This window comes from Danio rerio, chromosome 15 (assembly GCF_049306965.1).
Source record: "Danio rerio strain Tuebingen ecotype United States chromosome 15, GRCz12tu, whole genome shotgun sequence".
In the NCBI taxonomy this organism is placed as follows: domain Eukaryota; kingdom Metazoa; phylum Chordata; class Actinopteri; order Cypriniformes; family Danionidae; genus Danio; species Danio rerio.
The window spans coordinates 21,240,030-21,263,515 of record NC_133190.1 but is presented as its reverse complement, the minus strand read 5'-3'; the positions used below and the strand labels follow the sequence as shown (position 1 = coordinate 21,263,515).

The window sequence follows — 23,486 nt, the reverse complement described above, 5'->3', positions numbered from 1 at the left end:
TTGTTTTTCAAGAAGAGATCATTGGGGTCTGTGAAGTTTCCAGTGAAAAATAGATACATTTCCAAAAAAATCAGGTATTAAATTAGTTTTTTGCTGTTTATAACTTTGTGTTTTAACTCTTGAAGTGCATTTTATGAGTAACCAAGGACCACAGTTTAAGCTAAAATTATTCTTTAATGTTCAGCTGAAGAAAAAAGTGGATGGCCTAAGGAAATTAACTGCGTTTTTTTATTTATTTTGGATGACCTGCCATTTTAAATTCTGGCCTAAATACAGAAAAAACTTTTTTACAGTTTAGTTATTTATTGTCTTGTGGACATACATGCCTTATATTCTAGTTCATTGTCTAAAACATTTTATGTTAATACTTTATTTTTGTATAATTTTATTTTTTATATACTGTATTTTTTACGTATAATACAGCCTTGCTCTTCTTTTTCTCTTCTTTTTCTCTTTAGATATCATTTTTTTATATTTACAATACACTTTATTTATTAAGGTTCGTTTAGCCTACTAAAAGATAATGAAAAAGTAATAATAATGTAATAACACACACACTTTTTGAATCTCACAATGGCTATTTTAATTGTTTAAAGAGATGCATTCTTTCTGTCTATTTATTTATATATATTTTTTTTTCAATCATAATAAGCCGATAAATTTTAACATCAGTCAATGCCTAACACAACCCAACAGTACAACTATCTAATGCATCACAGTACCATGGTACTGCTTCAGTCTGACTGGTAATGAACAGTATAAATAAATCACCAAATGATGTTTCGGTTAAGCAGAGTCTTGCAGCACTGATCCAGCAACTATCACAACACTGCTAATTAAAACATATTTTTCTCTCAGTTGTCATTAGAAAGGCATGCTCAGGTAATGACCGTGAGAAGTTGCCAGCCTATATCTCCAATGTCTGCCGCCAATTAATGAGTAAATGATTACGAGGTGAGCTGTGGTTCAGCAGAATAAGTCTCAGAGCCCATTCCTCCTTCTAACGCCACTACACAATCTCATTTACTTCTATACATCTGAATTTGTTTTGTTATGTTAATATAATTATGGGTTGAGATACATGTGTGCTGGAGGAGGAAGACTCTATATTTAAATCTGAAGGGCATTCGAACAAAACCGCAGACATATATTTATATATGTATGAATTCACATATATGGTGTAGTTACTGTGGTTACAGCTAAATTCAGTTTGGGTTGTCTAGAAGAGTCTAGAACTTTGGCTTGTTGCATAAGCTGACACACTATAAAAAATTCACAATTTCAACCCAAATCAATTAAGTTAACTACTGTAAATCGATTTTTTACAAATTTAAGTGGATTGAACATAAAACTATTAAGTTGTCCCAAAAACTGAAGAATTGTGTAATTTTAACTCCTTTTAAGTACAGTAAAAGTCATGTTTTTCAGTGTAGCATGCTTCTCATGTAGCATATTTTGTATGATAAAATAAAAAAATAAAAATGATCAAGTTGCGAATTTAATGTTGATTTTTTTTTGTCAAATATTTATAAATTTATTAAAGTGTGATTTTAAAGGGCTTTTATATTCATAAATGAATGGAAATACAAGTGTTGCATTGGAAGATGAAAGTTTCACACTTGTGTTCATCAGAGAATGTTAAAATATTGGATGAAATCCAAAAACAAAAGTACAGTATAAATGAAAGGACCAGAAAATTAGTCATTTAGCAGCACATAAGCACTCTGAAGTGGTAAAAAAATACAAATAAAAAAATTTATAAATAAATAAATAATTAAATAAATAACAACAAAAAATCAAATACATTATTTTAGTCTCAATAGATCCAAAAAGTTTATAAAATAAGTAAATAAATTGATTAATCATTATCAATATAAAGTGATTGATTGGTAGGGTGATTGATTGACAGACAGACTGACTAATTGACTGACTAATGCCGCGGTCACACTAGAGTTTATGAATGCGAACTTCTGTTCTACGGTGCTGCGAAAAGGGATGGGATTAAACAAGATGATTAGACAATTAAAAAAGTGAGCAATTGATCCATGGTTTAGATTTCTGTCCAGAGAGGTCATATTTTGATTTTTGATTGGTCTCACACAATCATGTGATGCAATTTCGCAGGTTAGAGTTCTCCAAGCTTGAACTTCCCAATGCAGTGAACGGTGAAAACTTGTTGCACAAGCTTGCGTTTCTGGTCTGACGCATTCACATGCGTAGGAATGGAAGTCTATGGGGAGAAAAGTGCAGTGTGACTGACTGACAGACTAACTGATTAATTGATTCATTGATTGCTTCATTCATATATCCATTAATTCATATATTCATTCATTCATTTATTCATTCATACATTCATTTATTGCACCTATACTGTAAAAATTGATTTTTGATTTACTGTAAAAAGTTGATTGGGCAGCAATCTTTTTTTTTTTTCATTGTAATCTGCATATTTAAATTATTTCTAAAGGATCTTGAAACTGGAATGATAAATGCTAAAAAACTTCCCATCACAGAAATAAATAATAATTGAAAATACTTTTAAATTGTCACGATCACCTGCGATCTAATCTTCATGGATCGCTGGAGAACATTCAGATTTACACTACAATAAGACTACAATCCTTTCTCAATATAAACTACAAATCTTGTCATGCAACACACACCCACACCTTCTCCAAGTCTCCATTGATTACACTCACACAGCTAATGCTGCTCAAGTACTGATTACACACATTACAATGCATTTTGCCTTGCCTTGTTTGTTTGTGTTGTGTGCTGCCTGCCTTTTGACTATTCGTCTGTTTATAGACCACAACTCTGGATCGCCCGTATAAACATCTGTTTGTTCCTGTGTTGACCGTTGCCTGCCTGACCATTCTCTGCATTTGGATCCGCACCTCCTTGTTAGCGTCCCCGATTCACATTTAATAAATGTTCTTAATAATTCTTACAATCGAAAATTGTGTCATATTCATAATTGTCACTGTAGGTTTCATTAAATAAATGCAGTGTAATAAATAGACCTGGAAAGCATCATATAATTCAAAAACATTAGAAAAAGAAGAATATATTCTGCTATTCTTACAATTTTTATTATGAACTCCAAATTGACCTTAATGTTTTATTATTTTGTACAAACACAACACATAAATCTCGGTTGATAATAATTAATAAATAACTGAGAAAAAAGTCTCATTGTTAATACCAACCTGCGCAGCCTGACTGATGCACCTGTTGATTTATTGAGGAAGACAAGGACTCTTCAAGTCTTGAGGAAGGTACAGTGTCCCCGTTTCCAGAACTGCTTCAGTCAGCCAACACATAAAAACAAAGCATCCTGGCCCGCGGCGCCACCAGCTCATCTCGCTGTCGAAAGCACAGGACGAGCAGCTCAGAAACAAACAGAAAACTTTCCATGACCTCCTGTCACTGCTGCCACAGCAAACCCCATGCTTTACTAGCAGATCCAAAGCACCAGGTCACAGTCTGTTCACCCGCAGAGTCTGGCAGAAGACTCGCAAACCACAGCCGTCACTTATACATGTCCTGCAGAAAAGCACCACCCAAAACAACACCACTGCCTGATCTGAACGTAGTCATTACTGCACTACTGTCTGCTGCTTAAAATGTGCATTATGTATGAATGGCTGTACTCTGATGACTTATTTGAAAGGACATGTTAGCTTTTTTTTGTAGCTCAGTGGATTTTTTTTTTTTTTGCCATTACTTATATATTTTGACTATTTACTTGATTTATTCATATTTTGAATTTGTTTTTATTTTATTGATTTGCAGTATTTATTTTGTGTTATACTTACTGTAAAGTGTTTTAAATTCCCATTAAAACCTTTTAGTTTTATTTTGAATGAGCATTTATTTATTTATTTATTTGTTTGTTTATTTATTTATTTGTTTGTTTGTTTGTTTGTTTGTTTGTTTGTTTATTCATTCATTCATTCATTCATTCATTTTATACTTTTATACTTGATATTATTTTAATTTCAGTTTAAGTAATGTTAGAATTTCAACCTAAGTTTTATCTATTTATATTTATATGAGCTTTTACTTTAATATTTTCATTTTGGTTTCAGCATAATAAATTACAATCAAATGATTAATAATTGGTCAATCATTTAAAAAATACTATGTAAAAATTTAAGCAATGTTATTTTATAAATTTTTTAGATGTCAACAGTTTATTTCTTTGTGTCTTAAAACTGCATTCTGTTTGAATTGGAAATTCAAATTCTTCAAAAATGCTTGCCAAGCTTGTGATAAAATTTCATATAAGGAATTAACAATAACATTAAACAACAACTGTCTCTAGTTTTATTTCTAAACATTTGAATCACATTAAAACATCTGCAGAAACTTTCATCTGGTCTGACTTCCTCTCTCTGAGTATTGTGAGTCTATATCGATGACTGGCTCCTGTACTGAAAGTACATTTTTATTTGCCATATTGACCATAACACTTTTCTCTATTCAAATCTATATGAGTGATATGTCTTTTGTATTATATAGTATTTGATAAATACTTTAAACGTGGCATAGGATTTTTCCTCACAACCATCTCTAGGGTTTACAGAGAATAGTCCAAAAAAGAGAAAATATCCAGTGAGTGGCAGTTCTATGGGGGCAAATGCCTTGTTGATTTCAGAGGTCAGAGGAGAATGGCCAGACTGGTCGAAAGGCAACAGTAACTAAAATAACCACTAGTTACAACCAGGGTATGCAGAAGAGCAAGGTTGGACGCACAACACGTCCAACATTGAGGCGGATGGGCTACAGCAGCAGAAGACCACACCGGGTGCCACTCCTGTCAGCCAAGAACAGGAAAATGAGGCTACAGTTCACACAGGCTCACTAAAATTGGACAATAGAATATTGGAAAAGCGTTGCCTGGTCTGATGAGTCTTAATTTGTGCTGCGACATTTAGATGGTAGGGTCAGAATTTGGCGTCAACAACATGAAAGCATGGATCCATCCTGCCTTCAACAGTTTAGGCTGGTGGTTGTGGTGTAATGGTTTGAGGGATATTTTCTTGGCACACTTTGGGCCCAGTTGTACCAATTGTGCATTGTCAATGCCAAAGCCTACCTGAGCATTGTTTCTGACCTTTATGACCACAGTTTACCCATCTTTTGATGGCTACTTCCAGCAGGATAACGTGTAACGTCATAAAGTGTGAATCATCTCAGACTGGTTTCTTGAACATGACAATGAGTTCACTATCCTCAAATGGCTTCCACAGTCACCAGAACTCAATCCAATAGAGCACCTTTTGGATGTGGTGGAATGGGGGATTCACATCATGGATGTGCAGCCGACAAATCAGCAGCAACTGTCTTATGCTACCATGTCAATATAGACCAAAATCTCTGCGAAATATTTCCAGTACCTTGTTGAATCTCTGTATGCCAGAAAGGATTGAGGCAGTTCTGAAGGCAAAAGAGGGTACAACCTGGTACTAGTAAAGTGTTACCAATAAAGTAGCTGGTATGTTAATATATGGACACATATCAAGTGTGTCATGTGTCATGTCTAAAGACATAAAGCATTTTTACCCAAATATAATAATAGTAATATTCTCAACACTTACAAGACCCTAACTTCCCATTATTGTATGAGTAAATAGCCAAAATGTAAACACTCCAAACAACAATTCTCAAAAGGCTAATAGAAAAGCTGCCTTTATTTAATCTTAACAATCTTCATTTACACTTTGAGAAAGAATGGTCTGACAAGGACAACAGTGTGGTATCAGCAGCATTTTGTTCAACTATAAAACAAAACAAGTGCCATTAAAACAGCAAGTGCTTTTACAATCACACAGAGTCTATTGTAGCGGGTAATAAACATTCAGACAGGAACCTGATGGTGCTTTGTCAATGTACCACAGCAATAGCAGATGAAAGCTTGATTCATTTGGCTTATTAAGTAAGCAATTCAATTAGGCAGTTTTATCCTGGGGCATCAGACGGTCAGATCTTTGGATTTCAGGCTAGTGAATTTCACAGGAACTATTGTCCACTTCAAATAATAATAGTACAAAAAAAGCCTTCCCAGTCTCTTTTCAGGACAGCTGTTCTTTCATTTCCAAATTACTGGCAGATTGCACAGACAGATGACACAAGTGCAAATGCAGAGTGGCTAAAGAAGAATGACAAATTAGCTGCAACACTGTTGCCTCTCAGCGCAACTTCTTTTTGAAACTAAAGGCGAAAGGGGAGGAAATTACCCCGCTAATTACTGAAAATTACAGCTGCTCCATTTATGCCGTTTTATGAGCTTTCTCGAGCCAAATCGGGTGACTCTTTAAAAACTGACATTTCACAGCGCGCAACAGGCTGCGTGTTATTCAGCTCCAAACTGGCAACAGGCTACAGAAATAACATCAGCGATTTATAGGCTTTAAATAGTTCCACCATTACCTAGACTGTCTATCAAACGAGCGTTAGATTAATGTGGCAAATCACATATGTGAGATTAGCCAAACGTATAAGCCAAGCGGTAGCACACAGACAGTCGGATTGCTTTGTCGTTGCTTTCAGCTTGCATCTCTTACAGCACTTCCGCACGATCAATTATTAAAATCAGCCTTAAATGGCTCCCTTTGTCAACAATTTTCCAAAATCTGATTTATTCCGTGGTTTAAGACTTTTGAGAGGTAATTTTTCATTTAAATGGCCTTTAGCATTTCTTATTAAAATACATTATTGCTCTTGTAGATTTATTTATTCAATGTGATAGATCATTAGTCAGATTAATGTAATGTGCGTTCTTTCCATTAGAACTGGTGGCTTTTCGAGCACCGCTTCCCACAAATTTCTCCTGCACTGCTGAACGAGGCAGGAAGGATCCAGACTGGACGAATTTAAATACATTTGCGATGCTGTATTCTATTTAATATGCTTTTATACTATTTTCACCAGTCGTTGCCTTTAAGATATTGGTAACACTACAGAAAATATTCCATTAGCTATAAATGCGTTTATGAACACTAACAATGAGCAATGGGATTATTCTATAATCAAAATAAGCTTTACTTAAAAAGAAATATATGCTTGAAATTAACATTAAAGTTAATAAATACTTTTTCTTTGATAGTTTATGTTCAGCCCAGGCTCATTTGGAAATTTGTGTCTCAACCAAGTGGCAACATCCTGCTCACCCTGGTGAAGCAAATACGGAAGTAACTGAAACTGCAATTCATTGACTGGCCTTTGGGGGCTGGCTCCATTAACTCCAAATGTCCACTGACTGCAGTGCTAAATTGGCCAATTTTACTGCTGATAAAAACATGTTTAGAGTCTGGTACAAAAGATAGTTTTGGTGTATGGCTAATATTTCCCTTCATGACAACTGTGAGGGAGGTGAATTTGATTTAACTCACGCGTTTCTTTTTTTTTATTCAGTTATATTAAGTCTGCATAATTACGGGCGTGACCTGTAAAGTGACAGCTAGGTCTCGCTGGTCGCCGTCGTGTCATTCTGGCTGATACATCTTATTTTAACATTCAAGTTGCCTCCATTTCCCAGGTGAGTGAAATTAAATACTAATATACCATATCTATAAATATATTTTTTTATTTAAGATAAATTATCAATTATAATTTTCTTTAGTCCTGTAAAGCAGACCAGAATCTGACAGATTGATTAGGCAATAGAACAATCATCTAAAACGCCGTCATGCAGTTTTATGCCTGGACTTCATGAGTAGCCTTGCATTTATTAACTCAGACTTAATTTTTAAGTGTTTTTCCACCTGTAGAAAAACCTTTTAAAGAACAATGTTTAATGGCTCAATGTATACAACAGTTTTTTTAAAAGTCTAAATTCTTTATTGATATAGTACACAACCAAGCACATGTGGTCAGAACACAAACAACTTGCAGGTAATGAAGTATTAAGCGTTTCTCCCAACGAAAATGCTGTCTAAGCAGAATGCTAGCAGGTGTCTGTAGCTTACTGTAGATTAAACTCCACCTTGTTTGGTATTCTCCGGTTGGTACGAAAGGCACAAAATGGCGATGGTTGGCCACGCCTACTTGTAGCCTCATTTGCGCTCTTCAGAATCCTATGGGTGATGTCATGAATATTAAATCCACATCTTTTACAGTTTATGGTCTTAACCTTTTTTTTTTTTTTTTTTTGTAAAAACATAAAATTTATTGCATCATGTATGTTCCATTGCACATTTTAGATGAAACATGCACTAGAGGGTGCTTTCTAAATTTTTGCAAATCTGAAATACACTACTTTGAGCAGGCTTGTGGTACAGATCACCTACACCAGCGAACCAATAACCTATTCATTTATTTATTTATAATTTTTTAAACAGGAAAAGATTAAAGGATAGTCGGGCTGCACTTTTCAGCAGGTTCCTGCTCTGCAGAACATAAAAACATACAGACACCCTTAACATCTCATCCATCAAATCCTGAAAACAGTACAGACAATCATCAAACATACAAAATGAAGAGAGACAGGTTACTATCTCAGTGGCTACAGCAATAGATGACTGTCAGATGACGAGCATGCGATTTTTTAAAAAAAGTTTCAGTGTTGGTATTGTTTTTGGATGTTGTGGGATGTCATTCCATTCTTTTGGGAATACATAAAAGAAAGATCTCTATCCATGACAATAATTCATAGTCGGTAACGGCAAACATTAATTTGTTGCAGGTCTGCTGGAACAACTCCACGCAGGCACAGGACATTAACACGTCATCCTATTGACATTTTATCCCAACCTAGCCCACATTGTGGGGACATTGGATTTTGTTTGGAAATAAAAATTGGGTTGACGTCAGAACCTAGTGTCAGGCCGACATCAATGTCCAACCTAAAATCCACCTAATATCAACAGCTTATCATGTTACACCTTGACATTGTGTGGACGTTACCACTATGACATCTATCAGATGTTGGATTTTGATTACTTTCCAACACAACCTAAGATTAACCAAATATCAACGTAATTTGACATTGTTATTGGTAATAAATCTAAATCTAAAATCTCACCTAATATTAACGTCTTATGATGTTGTGTGCCTGCTGGGTTAGTCCTTGTATTTGGTACCAAAGCACAATGGCTGCTGAGATTGCAGTATTTAAAATGAGATAGTACAGTTTAATCCCTGTGTTCATAATATAATTTTGAAATGATCAAGCATTAGAGAGTGATAGAGCAAAACAATGATGTGCCCAGCCAGAAAGTCTATTTAGGCTCTTATAGGCCCTATTGTACAAGGTGATAAGGTGGACAAGATTATGGCATGAAGATATGTTTAAGAAACAGAAAAAGTCAAATTTATCCTATGTTTTCCATAAACAAATAACTTTTGTTTCAGCTTTTTAGAAGTTGCATCCCAAATCACATATGCACTATTATATTGTACGCCATTGTTGTAGTATAAATAGTGTAAGTAACGCATTCAGACCGAAAATAATTAGTGCTCTTAAATTACCCAGATGATTCACCTATTCAACTATTAAAATGAAGTGTAGAATGTTGGACACTTCACTCACTCAACAGCTGCAGCCTTGCTAATGTACACTGTCAGAAAAAATGTGCAAAATTTGTACCTTTAGGGGTACAATGGCTTGTCACTGGGGCAGTACCCTCAAGGGTACACCTGTTGTACCCTTTCACATGGGTACATATTTGTACCCTAGCAATATGTACCTTAATGGGTCAAATATGTACCTCTGCTGACTAATTTGTACCTTACTTGGGCTATAGTGCAAAAATGTACCTTTAAAAGAGGTACAATTTCTCCTCCATAGGGATTAATTTTGTACCCTTTCATTTCAGAATTGTACTCCATACACATTAAATTTCATTTATCACATTTATTAAACATATTAAATATCAACATTTTTACAGGATGAATGTTTAAACATTACATCATTTTAAAATAATAAAAAGCAATATTTTTCCATGAGTACAAACTGCACGATAATTGTACTTTTATACTTGTAACATTTTATCACAAACACTCATTGAAAGATTCAAAAAAATTACATTGTCACCTTTTTAGAGGATGAAAGTTTTAAATTACCACAATGTCCTACCAGATGCATAAACTTAAAAAATAGCTGCTTAAACATTTTATGAAACAGCAAAAAAGCTTAATATTATTTTTTAACACCAGTACATCCCATTTCACTGAGCATTTTTACCAATGTAACAAAGTAATTTTTCTAACAGCACTAGACCTCATGAAGTATATTTCTGTTAGTGCACTGCATTCTACATTTTTCTAAAAGCATCAAGAATCTCAAAGCAATCTTTTTCCATACAGTACATTGAAACATGTCACTTACTGTATACCCTTAATCATTTTAGATCTCAAAAACACATTTGATCAAACAGTATTACACATTTGATTTAAAATTTCTAAACATTCTTAAACAGTTTATCAGCAGAGTATGTTTCAAGAGCCTGAAAGTCCGTCTGTCTTGGTTTATAACACCCCATTCAAAGTCAACTCCTAGTGTATTTGCATGGAAATATGAAACATACAAAAGCAGTATTATAAACTTGCCACACAGAAACCAGTGCAGTATTGACATTTAAACTGTATTTCATTAGGAAAGAGTCATTTCTTCTCCATTAGCAGTCTCACATGCTCACAAAAACAGTTCAATTTGAACACCTGAATGTGTCAATCTCATCAAGGATGTTGGGCGGAAAAAATTCTTAGCATTGTCATCTTGTGCTTCTCAGTTGATTTGGGCAATGTTATTAAAATGTCTACAGCTGCTAGTCTTAAAATACTGATGCAGACTCGAAACGCATGTAAAAAAGTAAATGCAAAGATCCAAGCATTGCTGTTTGATGCAGACCCAGCAATACCAGTTCTCTCGGACAGCTGCACTGAGTTGTTTTTCTTGTAATTTTGGATCTCCATCTTCACACCATTGCTAATCTTCAAATTTAAATTGTTGTTCCATCTCGGGGAGTTGCTGATGTTCATCCTTTGCATTCTTTATGTAGCGTGGATAAGCCAAGTTGAAAACACAGTAAACGGCGAAGGATGTAATAATGCCTTTTAACTCCTAATCTCCAACACTTTGCAAAGGACTTTCAACCATCTGTAGAGGTGGGTAAGGAGCATCATCATCACCCCACTGTGAAAAGAAAAAGAAAAAAGACATCAATAAACAATGTAAAATCTGTCAGAACTGCATAACATCTATCAGAGTATTATAAAGTGTTTAACCAACAGTACCCAAACCTCTTCCAGTGTAATTACTGTAAGCAATCAACTTTCTCTTTAAAGATATGGGGGAGCAGAATTAGAGCACGAAAGTCTGAATCTATTGTAAAATAAAATCATCCATTTATTTTAATTTCGGCTTAGTCCCTTTATTAATCTTTGGTCGCCACAGCGGAATGAACCGCCAACCTATCTAGCATGCGTTTAACGCAGCGGATGCCCTTCTAGCTGCACTGGATCCATCACTGGAAAACACCCATACACACTTATTCACACACATACATATGGTCAATTTAGCTTACCCAATTCACCTGTAGCACGTCTTTGGACTTGTTGGACTTGGACTTGTGGAGGAAACCGGAGCACCTGGAGGAAACCCACGTCAACATGGGGAGAACATGCAAACTCCACACAGAAATGCCAACTGACCCAGCCGAGTCACGAACCAGCAACCTTCTTGATGTGAGGCGATCGTGCTACCCACTGCGCCACCTTTAAATAAAATAAAGATAAATAATGAAGTACTCTTAAATGATTTAATAATATAAAGTACCCGTTTTTAAAATAAAGAAAAAAAATATTGGAACCTTTAGCAAATGCTGAATGAAAGATATTTAATGTATTTTTATGAATTACATTTTTTAAAGAAAAACATTGAGAAATGTTCTCTATATAAAGGGTTTGTATATAAGGCCTATGAGTTTAACCTTTCTAAATGCAGCTTGAAAAGGCACTTAATGATCCCATCCAAGAAATAAAGGTTTGATCTGCAAAATTATTATTATGTAAGTTTTATGGTAATACCTGTTAGATCATCTGCAAACTTCTATTCTCCTGCTTTTTTGTAGACTTTGGCCAGTGGAGATGCTTTTTTTCTTAATCAAGCTCAGGCACTTTTAGCACAAGCTGTCCTTGAAGCTCTGACTTGGTTGGAGATGGTTGATGAATGCATTCAGTCAGGTTCACCATGACTATAATAAACAAAAAGGAAATTAGTGATTCACTTTAAATAAAAACTATATCTAATATTCTTTGTTGCCATTTCCCTTTAGTTATCACTGTACAAATAGTTGTAAGCTTGAATGCACACGTGTTCACCATAAAGCTTGAAAAATAAAATATTTTTACAATAGTCATAACATTTATAATAGTCATTTGATCCTACACTTTGGCTTATACTGACATTAAACATTTAATTTAAACTGAGAACTGATTTAAAATGTGGGATCTCACTGACAAGGGTGTTTTTAATAAAGGGTCACACACCTTATTTCACTGGATACGCAGGACATTCGCATTACCCTCAAAAGATGATTCATCCTCACCAATTGCAGGAATCACCTATTGGATCAAATATAAGTCAAAAATAATGACAATCATAAAAATTCAAATTTAACTTTAACACTTCACTTTACAGTTCATAGAAAAAGGGAGATTAAATTTAAGACTGCACAATGAATTCCTAGGGAAAAAGTATATACACACACATATATACATATATATATATATATATATATATATATATATATATATAATTATTAACAAACAGATGAAAGACAAAATACTAAATACTTACGCTATTACACTACTGCTTCCTCGTCCACTTCATTTTCTGAAATAAAAAAAAAATCATGATCGGTGTGAACTTGAGGTTAACAGCTAACAAAAAAAAGCTTTAAATTAGCAACTCAAAGGTTTGATAAAGACCTGCACCTCGATCTGACACGACAGATTAGGACTCTCTTGAACATACGTTTATAACGTTATTTAAATATGTAACGTTACAAAATACAACTGCTATAAATGAACGTGGGTCGAGATATGCATAAACTAAAGTTATATTGTTTCAGACATAAAGGGGACAGGCATTCACTTCACTTCTGTCCTGAGTAAACATGAATGATAGCATGAACGTTAATGTTAGCTTCCCAACACTGAGAAAATTCTGAATTTATAAATAACGTATGCAATAAAGGCTTAACAACATTATCTAAACAAAACGAAATGTGTTTGAACTGTTTCTCTGGACGTTTCACCGCTGTTTTTTCAGCGTCTCGAGCTCTGTCTCATGGCCAGGTTAATTATGTGAAAAATCATATTTTCATTGCTGGTCAACCTTAAATTACAAAAGGGTCCCCTCACGCGGCAGGTAACTCGACGGTAATCATAACGCAGTTACATACACAAGGCAAAGTAACGTCAATTATGAATTGAATATGACCCAACGGATATTCACAATAAGTTTTTTAACATTAAACATACCTGCAAATGTCTGTGCTTCGTCTTCACGAGCGTATTCCAGCTCCTTTGAGTCCTTCAGGTCCATCCTCCATCGGCGGCGAGAAGAGCGTCAGAACAGTGCAACAGCAGGAGATTAACCGTCGCACGTAATCAGCTCGCATTATGAATGCACGGCGCGGGCAAAATCCTATTGGACAACACGAATTCAAATCTGCTGGCTGCCTGCTAATGCTAAACGAAAGTCAATGGACAATCCCCGCTTTGCAGACCCGCAAGTTTAAAAAAAATCATCTAATGTGTCACAAAATGTAGTTTTAAGAGTATTTCAGGCGAGAATGTAGTTGTTTTAAACTCGAATCGGCAGTTTATTTAAAAAGACAGCGCTTCTTTGACAATGTGCTTCAGTGAAAGCGGACTCTGTCAGCGGGAGCTTTATGATTCTCTCCCCCGCCGACAGCAGCATTTACTTCGGCCAGTCAATCTCGGATCTGCCGCTGGATTCAATCTCCCCCTTGTAGTTAAAACATTATATTTAATACATTTTGTGTATATCTAACGGCCAGCTTTTGGTCTTTTAAATCTATTATTTGTTCTCAGCTGTATTATTTTGGCAGTATTATTCTGTTACGTTTTATAATTGTTTTATTAATTAATTTATTTATTAATGCTACAATGTTGTACTCTGTCTTTGTTTACCAAGCTGGTTACCTTTAATTCCTATTGTATATATCTACTTTATACTTGTATGTCCATTCTAGTAGTTTATTAAATCTGATAATCAAAGAAAGGTCTGTGTATAATAAGCCATTTCACTTTACATTTAGGGGGATTTATGTTAACATTTTCTTAAATCAAAAATATTAATTTATAATATTTATAAGGCCATGTTTATAATATAATTAAATAATTTAATTTATAATGTACAGTTTTTTTTTTGTGCATTTCTTCCAAATAACCAACAACTTATAACATAAATGAAGGACCATTTCATACACGTTGACTTGCTCCTTTTTCACACAAGTGATTGTACCTTTCTTTGGGCCTTAAATGGCCCAAACATGGACCCTTTGACAGTTGGGAACATATTTGTACCATTTTTACCCTTAAATGGTACATATAAGTATCTTAGGGTGCTACTTTGAACCATTGAGGGTGCAACTTCACCATTTGTACCCCAAGTGTTCACAAATGTACCCCAACCGTACCCTTTTTTCTGACAGTGTAGCGAAAGGGGCAGAGCTTCTGGGCAATCATGCTGGATTACTTTATTTATTTTGTTTTGTGAAAGCAAAATTCTCTTACGAGAGTGAATATACCGCATCCCTATAGTAAATGCAGTTATACTTATGGGAGGTATTATTTGGTACTTTGGTCAATTATTTCACTAATCTGGCAACTGTCAAACAACATCAAGGAAACGGTTTGAGTTTCCGCTTAGTAAAAAATCATTAGTGTACCATTGGGATGGCACTACTTACATATACTATGGTGTTGAATGTGTGGGTGCATAAGTATATAGTGCATAGTGTCCCATTTGGAATGCAGGTATAGACATTTTGAACATGGTCACAATAAGGTGAGAGTCCAGACTGATTCCCCAATATTGATATGTGGATACAATGGAAAGTTTTTGATTTGAGAAAGTGATGGGATTGGATATGAATAATTTCTGCCAAGGTGAGTAAAAGTACATACATTCTGTTTTCTTAATGCTAATAGTCAAATGATTGTCTTGCAGCCCTTGATGTAAATGCTGAACCCAACTAACCAATAAAGCCAACCAACCTTCAGATTTTTTTTCCAACACACTAATTTACACTGTCAACATGATTTCTTCAAAATCTTACGTTCAATCCAATCCACTTGCCATTTTTTTGTGGAATTTACTTGAAATATCACAGTAAAAGTGGTTTCAGAGTCATTCTTTTCAGCATCGATAATCTTGATGTAAGTACCACTAACCCTTTATTTCACCCTGTGTACCAAACAAACGGCCAATCTGAAATCCACCGGTACATCGAGTGCATTAAACTCGAACATTCATTCGAATAAATACTCCCTTCAGAGTACCTCGCTGACATCATGCATTACCACGCACCTGCAAACCCACACTGCTTTTTCAATATCTAAAAAAAGGTGGGTTTAGTCCCCACCCGCCTTTCTTTCTGCTTCAGTATCTCATGCTCTTCAAACAGCCCGACTGTCAAGATTCCAGCAGCCTGCGCTAGAGAGAATTAATCACTCTTCATTTCCATTCAATTCAGTGCCCTCCGTGAACACAGACCGTCGAAAACCACCGCCTCGAAATGAGCTCCTCAATCCACTGATTATCCAAGCTGAACTTTTAACCTCCAGAGAGCCTCCACTCCAGCACCGAGACCAGGGCAGGAGGGCACCTCTCTCTTGTTAAAAAAACCCGCTGGTAGTTAACACCCGACCCGCCACTGACATTACGGACGAGCGAGTCGGCAGAGTGACAAATGCGTTTCATTTTGTTTGAACTGTCAGGTAAATGCCGATAGAGTGACCATCAGCTGGAGGTCTTTCTATACAGCAAACAACAGTGGATGCGAATCACTTTTTTTTCCAGTTAAGGCTAGACACTGCAGGCAAAAACGTTTTATCCACCTGTCAGTTCTTTTTATTTTTTTCTTGAATAAACATCAAGAATATACTTTTAAGTGTTTCATTTGTCATACTTGTCTGAAGATTTCAGTTGCAAAGGCTGTTTTCTTCAAATGTGTATTATTATTATTTTTTCTCCTGGCCTAGGCCATAATCATAATAAAAGCCAAACTGCCACTTCAGTAGCACTTAGCATATAAAATGTTGGGTTGTTTTAACTCATATGTAAGTAAAATATGGAATCACTCAACTGCTGGGTTATAATTAAGTTAAAATTTTATAGATCAATTTACTTAAACATTTTAGTTTAAGTGCCAATTCCCACTAAGATAAGATATTGATTAAGATGTTAATAGTTCCCAGATCCAAATTAAAGAAAAAAGGAGATTGGGCTTTCTCTGTAGTAGGCCCAAAAATGTGGAATGGGCTACCTACAGTATGTCAATTATACACTGTAAAACCCAAAAAGTTAAGGTAACTTAAACCATTTGAGTAAATTGATTGCAACAAACCATTTCAGTTCAAAAATTAATTCTAATGAGTACTGTGAACTTAATCCATTTAAGTTAACGAATCAATCTGAGAAAAGTAAAACCCAATAAATGAAGAGAACTGAAAACAAATGAGGACTGTAAAGCCCAATAAGTTAAGGGAACTCAAACCATTTGGGAAAACCGATTGCTACAAATAAATTAAGTTAAAAAAATAATCTATATGAGTATTGTGAACTTATTCCATTTAAGTTGAAGTAAAGAGATATTTAATAAACTCATTATTACCTTCAACATCAAGTTCAAAATTATTTTCAAATGAGTAGAATTAACTTTCAATAAATTTTGAGTAAAATACACTTATTTCATTTAAAAAGTTGACTGATGGATTTTACAATGCAAACATTTCTAATGCTTTTTTGTCCAGAGGGAAACCTAAGCTACACTTCCTAGAAAGAGCTTTTAAATTGAAAGAAATCCTACTGTACCTATTGTACAGTACCTGGTGTCTTGTTATTTATCTTTGAGGTTGTGTGGTATGTTGAATGTGCTGTTGTATTCTGTTGTTTGTTTTCGATAATGTACTTTTAGGTGTGTACAGCATATAAATTAATAAACTAAACTAAACTTAAATATCAGGTGTTCTACATTTCTAATCATACCCAATATCTAAAGCCACTTCCTTAATACATTTTAATATGCAGCACAATAATAGTTCCCCTTCGGGGGGAACTTCAGCACTATAAGTGGATTTGATTTGTAAAATCCACGCATTGGGAGGTTCGGTTCAGAAGCTACTCGTCTGAAAGAGTATTGAACGGGCCAATTAAGAATGAATTGGCAGCGCAAGCCTGCGCAGGTGAGCGGCATAAGCAATCAACTGAGTATATAAGCTCACCTGGCGCCAGCAGACGCTATCCTTTTCGCTTCAGAGACTTTCTGATCGAGTCGATGAGGGTTCCTCCTGCTGTGACCAGCGATTCTGAGCGAACGAGAGCATTCTCCCGGTCCAGAGTGTGTACACGCAGTGGCAGACGGTCGAGCTGGGTTTCTCCCTTGCCTGGCGTTCTTTGGGTCCGGTCCTCCAGAGCGGTGCGTATAAAGTTGCAAACTTCACAGAAAGAGCAACACAGTCGTGCAGCACGTCCTTTTCAGGACGGCGCTCCGACTGTGCGTTTCTGGATGCGGTGGTTTCCTGTCCTCGGATGATGGGCGCGGGCACTGCGTTACATGTCTGGGGGTCCAGCATGTTAATGCGCTGCTTGCGGGCAGTTCATGTCGTCATTGCGATGCCATGACTGTTGCGCAAGATCACGGTTAGCCTTTGCAAAAGGGTGAACCACCCCAGTTGTCCCCTGCTCTGCAGCGGGCACTCGGGCAGATCTGAGGGTTTCAGCGAGAGATAATCCGTCGCCCACGGGCCCGCGGACCTCCCGCTCCTCTAAGCGCTCCATCCAAGCTTCGGGCGGGGGAAGCGATCCGTCTAACAGATGGTAGCCCTTACGCCCGATGACACCGGAGACCAGATGTCCACCGCGGCATCGGAGGGTGGGCTTTCATTGTCCGATGATGATCCAGACCCGCTCGCCCCCTTCGGGCTGGTGAGCGCTGTCACTACGGATCCTGAAACGGACATGTTAGCCGTGCTTTCCCGGGCTGCTTCGGCCGTGGGTTGGAGATGGTTTATCCCCCAGCTCCGCGGCCGGACCGACTAGAGGGGCGTTCCCTTCTTCCCGGAGGTGCACAGTAGGCTCACGCGGTCTTGTAAAGCACTTTTTTCTGCTCGTGCTGCGTGTTCCTCCACCCTAACCACTCTTGACGGTGAAACAGCCAGGGGGTATGTGGCGATTCCTCAGGTTGAGTGCGCGATGGCGGTAAATCCGCGCGGCGCCTCTTCTTGGCGGGGTCCGCCTCGTCTCCCATCCAATGCCTGTAAGTTATCTACCTCCCTCGGAGCTAGAGCTTACATAGCTGCGGGCCAGGCTGCTTCCGCCTTGCATGCGATAGCCACCTACCAGCGCTACCAAGCGCAGGCGCTGGCCGAGCTGCACGAGGGTGGGTCCAACCCAGGCTTACGAGCTTCGCACCGCCGCCGACTTAGCTCTTCGGACTACTGAGTCCGCTGCGTGTGCGTTGGGGAGGACGATGTCCACATTAGTGGTCCAGGAGCGCCACCCCTGGCTGATATGCGCAAAGTCGACAAAGTCCGCTTTCTTGACTTCCCCATATCCCCAGCCAGGTTCGGCGACACTGTCTGTGAATTCACCCAGGAATTCAAGGCGGTGAGAGAGCAGTTGGTGGGTGATGTCTTATCGGCGGTCCGTAGCCCGCTCCGCCCGCCGTGCCATTCATACCTGCTCCTCGCCGAAGGCGCCCGCCTACGAGAGCTGCTCCGCCCCCGCACACGCCTCAGGCGAAGCGAGCGCGTCGGGCACCTCAGAAGCAGGCAGCCCCCCTGCCCAGAATGCCGCTAAGTCCGGCAACGGACCGCGAAGCGCCCCTGGGACAGGCCATCTGGAGAAGAGGGAACTTGCTCTTTCCCCGCTGGAGGGCGGGGCCCCATTTCCAACGGCACTTTTTACTGCCATGAAAACATTATGAAAGGGCACTTTTCACTTCCCCAGATGTGACAGCCCGAAATCTGCCAGTCTGGGACGCTATGCTTTCTAGCTTGCAGATTCGGTGCGTTTCGCCAGTGGCTCACGAGCGCTGGGAGGACGGTCTCCTTTCTCCCACCCCTCGAGCCTCTCCTCCGGAGCTCGGGTTTGGAGTGAGAGCAAATATCTCACCTCCAGCTTTTCCGTGGGACCCGCGAGCTTCCCGGATCAGCACACCCACTCCGCGCTGCCCCACTGCTGGTACGTCAGCGATTGTAGCGATGAGTCCATTAGCGAGAGCTCTGCCTGCCTGGTTAGCGCGGGCCAGCTCTTCGCGGTGGCTCATACGCACAATCAGACTCGGCTATGCGATTCAGTTCGCGAAACGGCCCCCCAAGTCACGGGTGTGTATTCACCAGGGTCAGCCCCCTGTCCGCCCCTGTCTTGCGAGAGGAGATTGCTGTCCTCCTGGCGAAGGATGCAATCGAGCCGCTCCCTCCAGCCGAGATGGAGAGTGGGTTTTACAGCCCCGGCTTCATCGTGCCCAAAAAGAGCGGTGGGTCACGGCCAATCCTAGATCTGCGCGTTTTGAACCGCTGCCTGCACAAGCTGCCGTTCAGAATGCTCACGCAGAAGCGCATCCTCCGGTGCGTTCGTCCTCTGGGTTGGTCTGCAGCATTAGACCTGATGGACGCGTATTTCCATGTCTCCACTCTTCCTCGCCACCGACAGTTTCTGCGGTTTGCGTTTGAAGGTCGAGCTTGGCAATACAAAGCCCTCCCCTTCGGGCTCTCTTTGTCTCCGCGGGTCCTCACCAAGCCCGCGGAGGGTGCCTCAGCGCCCCTTCGGCTCGCGGGCATCTGCATACTCAATTTCTTTACGACTGGCTGATTTTTGCCCTCTCTCGGAGCAGTTGATTATGCACAGAGACAAAGTGCTCTGGCACTTCCACCTGTGGGGGTTTCAGGTCAACCGAGAAAAGAGCAAACTCGCCCCCGTGCAGAGGATCTCTTCTCTCGGGCTGGAGCTGGACTCGGTCACCATGGCAGCGCGCCTCTCCGGAGAGCGCGCTCAGCTGATGCTGTACTGTCTGAGAGAGCTCGACAGTAAAATAGTGGTCCCACTGATACTATTTCAGAGGCTCCTGGGGCATATGGCATCCGCAGCCGCTTCATGCCGCTCGGATTATTCTATATGAGACCACTTCAGCACTGGCTTCACGATCGAGTCCCCAGACGCGCATGGCACGCGCGCGCACACCGAGTCTCTGTTACTGCGCTGTGTCGCCGCGCCCTCAGCCCTTGGAGCGACCCCTCGTTTCTACAGGCCTGGGTGTCTCTAGAACAGGCGTCCAGTCTTGTTGTCGTTTCAGCAGACACTTCCAACACGGGCTGGGGGGCTGTGCGTTGCGGGCATGCGGCTGCGGACCTGTGGAAAGGTACCCAGTTGCATTGGCATATCGCCTGGAGCTGTTGGCAGTGTTCCTCGCTCTCCACCGTTTTTTTCCGGTGCTGGAGCGGCAACACGTGCTGGTCAGGACGGACAGTACGGCGGTGGTGGCGTATATCAGCCGTATAGGGGGTATGCGCTCTCGGGCCGCATGTCTCAGCTCGCCCGCCGTCTGCTCCTCTGGAGTCATCCGCGGCTGAAATCGCTGCACACCATTCATATTAAGGCAAGCTCAACCGTGCAGCCGATGCGCTCTCACGGCAGCCTTGCGTCCTGGAGAATGGAGACTCCACCCCGAGTCTGTTCAGCTGATATGGGCGCGATTCGGGGAAGCCCAGATCGATCTGTTGCTTCCCCCGAGATCGCTCATTGCTAGTTGTTCTTTCCCTGACCGAGTGCTCTCGGCACGGATGCACTGGCTTACAGCTGGCCTCGGGGCACGCGCAAATACGCGTTTCCCCCAGTGAGCCTGCTCGCGCAGTTACTGTGCAAGGTCAGGAAGAGGACGAGGAACAGGTTGCTGGTTGCGCCCCTCTGGCTCAACCGGACCTGGATGTCAGAGCTCTCCCTCGCGATAGCCCTCCCCTGGCAGTCCCTTCGAGAGAGCACCTACTCTCTCAGGGACAGGGCACCACCTGGCACCCTCGCCGATCTTTGAAGAGATTTTAGACGCGAGGAAGACTTAGGTAACCTCCGATTGCGGTGGCTAATACCGTCACTCGGGCTAGAGCCCCCTCCCCGAGCGCGCCTATGCCCTGACGTGGAGTCTATTCACTGAATGGTGTGTCTCTCGCTGAGAAGACCCCCATAATTTGCCAGATCAGCGTTGTGCTTTCTTTACGCCGAGAGAAGCTGGAGAGCAGGCTGTCGCCCTCCACACTCAAGGTTACGTGGCTGCCATCTCCGCTCTCATAACGCGGTGGCTGGCAGCACCGTGGGAACGCATAACCTCATCATCCGGTTCCTCAGGGGCGTTAAGCGAATTAATCCATCCCGCCCCCTCTCATGCCCTCTTAGGATCTCGCCCTCGCTACACAAGCCGCGTCAGATCCCTTCGATCCTCGACTCAGTATCTTTCTGTCCCTGAAGACAGCTCTGCTGGTCGCGTTGATATCGATTAGAGGGTCGGGGACCCGGAGGCATTTTTCGGTCAGTGACTCGTGCCTGTAATTGGGCTGGCTTCTCTCACGTCCTGAGACCCCGCCCGCGATATGTGCCCAAGGTTCCTACCACTCCGTTTTAATACGAGGTAGGTAGCCTGCAAGCGCTGCCCTCGGAGGAGGCAGACCCAGCCCTTCTTTATTGTCCAGTTCGCGTTTTGCGTATTATCCGGACCGCACTCAGAGTTTAGATCATCTGAGCAGCTCTTCGTCTGTTATAACGGTCGGCAGCAGGGAAGTGCCGTACCGAAATAAGTTCCCACTAGATTGTGGATGCCTTTCTTTCACTATCAGAGCCGAGATAAGCCGCGTCCCCCAAGAGCGCGTGCGCACTCCACTCGGAGTTTCGCATCCTCTCGAGCGCGCGCACGCGGCGCCCCTCTAACAGACTTCTGTAGAGCTGCGGGCTGGGTGACACCCAACACATTTGCAAGGTTTTACAATCTGCGAGTGGAGCCGGTTTCCTCAAGGGTATTAGGTAACCCTTGGTGATTGAGGAAACAATTCGGTAGGGTGTTGAAACACGCTTGCTGCGCCATTTTCCCTAACACGGAGATACGTGCGCCTTTTTATCTGTCAGTAAAGTTCCCCGTCAGGTGAGCCCTGCAGATTCCTCCGTGGCCCCCAGCACTGACTCAGCGGAGGAGTCACTTGCTGGCCCACTACGTTGTAGGTCTGCCCGCTGGTCAGCCCGCGTTTTTGGTAAAGGTGCCTGCTATGCGTGATCCCCACTAGGCGATCCCATATGCTTATTCCGCCACGGTTAAGTCCCCCCCCTGGGCGGACCCGTGTCTTCCCTCCCCGCTAACCACTCTTTTGCTATGCGTACTCCCCCTTTTTAGGGCTAGTCCATATGTAAATTCTGCCATCTATCCCCCCTTGGGTAACGGATGGCCTCCGCAGCGTCCTCCCTATCGGGATTGCACGCTTCCCAACGTACTGTCGTATTTTCCTAGAATTATCTAGATGCTCACGACTTCCCAAAAAATATATCTAAATCCGTAAAACTTCTGTTGAAGTAGGATAAATTAGGGCCAGGGACACGTTGGAGGACCGCGCCCCCCATGATGCGGGTGCGTCACGCTTGCTTGACTATCTCCTCATCGGGGGTGTTGGTAAGGTGCAGTCATTATGGCGCTTTCAATGGGCTCCCAATGCGTGGATTTTACAAATCAAATCCACTTATAGTGCTGAAGTTCCCCCCGAAGGGGAACGTTCGAGGTTACTAAAGTAACCCTTCGTTCCCCGAGGAGGGGAACGGAAGCACTATACTCCGTCGCCATAATGACTGGCCCTTAGCTGTTGAAAGTCTCTTCAGCTTAAAAAGGATAGCGTCTGCTTGCGCTGCCAATTCATTCTTAATTGGCCCGTTCAATACTCTTTCAGACGAGTAGCTTCTGAACCGAACCTCCCAATGCGTGGATTTTACAAATCAAATCCACTTATAGTGCTTCCGTTCCCCTCCTCGGGGAACGAAGGGTTACTTTAGTAACCTCGAACGTTTCTTATTATTAAATTATGCTTTATTATGCTTTATTAATTGGAAAACTGAACCAATTCTTTAACCAATTCTTTAACAAAATATTAATAATAATAATAAATTGTTAAAAAGTTAAAACAACCCAATCTTTTTGTGTGAATTTCTTAAATATACACTGTAAAAAAAATCTGTTATTTTACGTTTTTGTTCCGAC

The 23,486-nt window shown here is 40.5% G+C and overlaps 1 protein-coding gene and 1 long non-coding RNA gene across 3 annotated transcripts in view; both read right to left on the bottom strand.

The window, feature by feature from the left end:
• Positions 1 to 23,486, bottom strand: part of cadm1b (cell adhesion molecule 1b) — a gene marked incomplete at its 5' end in the record, with an annotated part of 365,660 nt that overhangs the window by 192,202 nt on the left and 149,972 nt on the right.
• LOC103908826 (uncharacterized) lies at positions 9,845 to 13,591 on the bottom strand. The gene is made up of 6 exons (XR_658323.4): positions 13,492 to 13,591; positions 12,806 to 12,841; positions 12,496 to 12,570; positions 12,034 to 12,200; positions 11,532 to 11,721; positions 9,845 to 11,140 (listed from the first exon to the last, which is right to left on the bottom strand). It is a non-coding gene; the product is annotated as an uncharacterized lncRNA (long non-coding RNA).